Below are 3,162 nucleotides of genomic sequence, written 5' to 3'. Positions count from 1 at the left end.
CCTCCTCCTTCTCCCCCTCCCCCTCCTCCTCCTCCTCCTCCTCCTCCTCCTTCCTCTTCTTCTTCCTTTCTTCTTCTTCTTTTTAGACAGGGTCTTGCTCTGTCGCCCAGGCTGGAGTGCAGTGGTGCAATCTCAGCTCAATATATGTATTTCCTGTACAAGGAAATTCTTTTACCTGACCACAGTACAACGATCACAATCAGGTAATACAATTACCTAATCTATAGCCCTTATTTGTATTTTGCCAATTGTCCCAATAGTGTCCTTTATTGATAGCAAAATAAATAATAAATAAATAAATACAATTTTAAAAAGTAAATAAAATCTCCAGGATCAGGTGTAGCATTTAGATGGTGCTAGACTGTCCATCTCAGCCATCCCGCCTGCTGGGGCAGGGGTATAAGTGAGCCCATCAAGACTGGCACACCGGCTGGGCTGACCTGTAGATTTATGAGGGATAACACATGGTTGTTGCCTTAATTCACTTAGTTTTGGGGCGGCTTTTCAAGCAGCAATGGAATTGTTAGAGCCGGTGCGCTATCCAGGATGCGTGGACTGCAAATAACAGAAAATCCAACGAAGAGAGGCCTAGACCATGAGGACATGTATTCTTCGTAAGGAGTCCTCAGGTCACAGCAGCCCCCGGCCATCGCATCCCAAAGCCATTGTAGGGGTCAGGGTTTTCCAGAAAGTCAGAACCAATAGGATGTGTATCTCTCTCTCTCTCTCTGTAGATTCTTTCTTTCTTTCTCTTTCTCTCTCTCCCTCTTTCTTTCTTTCTTCTTTCCTTCTTTCCCTTTCTTCTTTCCTTCCTTCCTCTTTCTCTTACCTTTGTTCCTCCTTTCTTCTTTTCTTTTTCCCCTGCTCCCCCCCTTCTTTCCTTTCCTTCTCCCTCTTTCCTTCTTCCCTCCTTCCCCCACTCCCTCTCTCTTCCTTCCTTTCTTCTTCCTTCCCCTCCTTCCTCCCTCCCTTCCTTCCCCTCCTCCCTCCCTCCCTTCCTTCCTTCCTCCCTCCTCCATCCTTTCTTCTTTCCTTTTTTCTTTTTCCCTTCCTCCTGCCCTCCCTCCCTCCCTCCCTTCTTCCTTCCTTCTCTCCCTCCCTTCCTCCTTCCTTGCTCCTCCATAGGAATTGAATTACATTATTTCAGAGGCTGGCAAGTCCAAATCTGCAGGACAGACTGGAGACCCAGGGAAGAGCGGATGCTTCAGCTTGAGTCGTAGGCAGTCTGGAGGGAGAATTTCTTCTTCCTGGGCGGACCTCCGTCTTTTTTCTTAAGGCTTTAACTCACTGGCTGAGGCCCACCCATGTTATGGAGGATAATCTGCTTCACTCAAACTCTACTGTTTCACATCTAAAAATACCTTCACAGCAACGTCTAGACTGGTGATTACCAAACATCTAGGCACCATAGCCTAACCAAGTTGACTCTTAAAAGTAACCATCCCAGCCATCAAGGTTCTTCTGCTTTCTATCCCTGACACGTTGGTATTTCAGCCTTAGCATTGTCACCTCAAGGTCACAAGATGGCTGCTGAGGCTCCAGAAATCGCAACCTCAAACAGCAGCGTTCAGAACAGAAGGGAAGAAAGATGATTAAAAAGGTCTTTTCCCTTCCTGCCCCCACTTTCTCTTTAGAGACATGGCCTTATTCTGTTGTCCATGCTGGAGTACAATGGTATGATTATAGCTCATTGCAGCCTCCAGGTCCTGGGTTCAAGTGATCCTCCTGCCTCAGCCTCCCAAGCAGCTGGGACCTATAGACATGCATTATCACTTCCAGCTAATTTTTTTTTTTTTTTTTTTTTTGAGATGGCGTGTTGCTATGTTGCACAGGCTGGTCTGGAGTTCCTGGCCCCAAGCAATCCTCCTGCCTTGGCCTCCCGAAGCACTGGGATTACAGGTATGAGCCTGGCTGTGTCTCTCTCTTAATGAAAAGACAGTCTTCCTAAAATCCCTTAGCAGAATTCCCCTTATGTTTAATTGGCCAGACTGGGTCATATGTCCACCTCCTGACCATGTACTGGCAAGGGGCCACAGGATGCCAGGAATGGCTTAGAGCAAGCAAGACTCATCCTCTGGGGCTGGGTGGAATTTGGGGAGCAAGGTAAAAAGGGGGAATGACTGCTGGGTGGGCAACCAGCAGTGTTGGTGCATAATGAATGCTGGCTAAGTGTTTGAGGAGGGAGCAAATGGAAGACTGAACCTTGGAAGAGAGGAAGGTCCCATAGAGGAAGGCACACCTGGAGGGTTGGCTTGGACCCTCTTAGCATCGGGCTAATGGCTGGCTTGCCCAGTGCCCTTGAAGATGAACAGGCTGTCTGGAGCACTTCACCTTGTTAGGTAGGTGGGGTGACCCAGCATGAGCAGAGGAAGTAGCCGTCACCAGCTGCTGTCCTCTGGGATGTGACAATCTGATCCTATCTCACGGCCTCCCAGCCTGGGCTCCAGCCAAGCGGCTGACACGTGGCCAGCCATCTGTCATCAACCCAGAAGCTGAGTCTGCAGGGGGACACCACAGAGGACACACCAGGAAACTTCCCCAGCAGAACATGGGTGTGGGAGAGAGAAAGCGGGGAGGGCTGTTTACCCCAAAGCTAACATCTAGAAAGAGGTCAAGGAAATGCAGAAATGGACTAAAACATTTAATTCTCATTTATAGCACACTTTCCAAACCTTTACACAGTCATTTATTTGTTTAAGTCTCCCCACAGGCAAGGGAGCAGATAGAGTCTTGCTCTGTCACCCAGGCCGGAGTGCAGTGGCGTGATCTCGGCTCACTTCAACCTCTGTCTCCCGGGTTCAAGCAATTCTCCTGCCTCAGCCTCCCGAGTAACTGGCCTTATAGGCACTTGCCACCACACCCAGCTAATTTTTGTATTTTTAGTACAAACAGGTTTTCACCATGTAGGCCAGGCTGGTCTTGAACTCCTGGTCTCAAGTGATCTGCCCGCCTCAGGCTCCCAAAGTGCTGGGATTTCAGGTTTGAGCCACCGTGCCTGGCCAACTCTCCTCATTTTATAGCCAGGCAGCGGAGGTGAGAAAGTCAAAGGCCTTGCCCAAGGTCACCATGTGATTCTCTTCTTGCAGGTAGAACAAATGACCAAACCTCGCAGCTTAAAACAGCGCAGGTGTCTTATCTCACATTTCTGGAGCCCCAAAGTCA

This window comes from Cebus imitator, unplaced genomic scaffold (assembly GCF_001604975.1).
Source record: "Cebus imitator isolate Cc_AM_T3 unplaced genomic scaffold, Cebus_imitator-1.0 Scaffold8, whole genome shotgun sequence".
In the NCBI taxonomy this organism is placed as follows: Eukaryota; Metazoa; Chordata; class Mammalia; order Primates; family Cebidae; genus Cebus; species Cebus imitator.
This window is presented reverse-complemented; position numbering follows the sequence as displayed.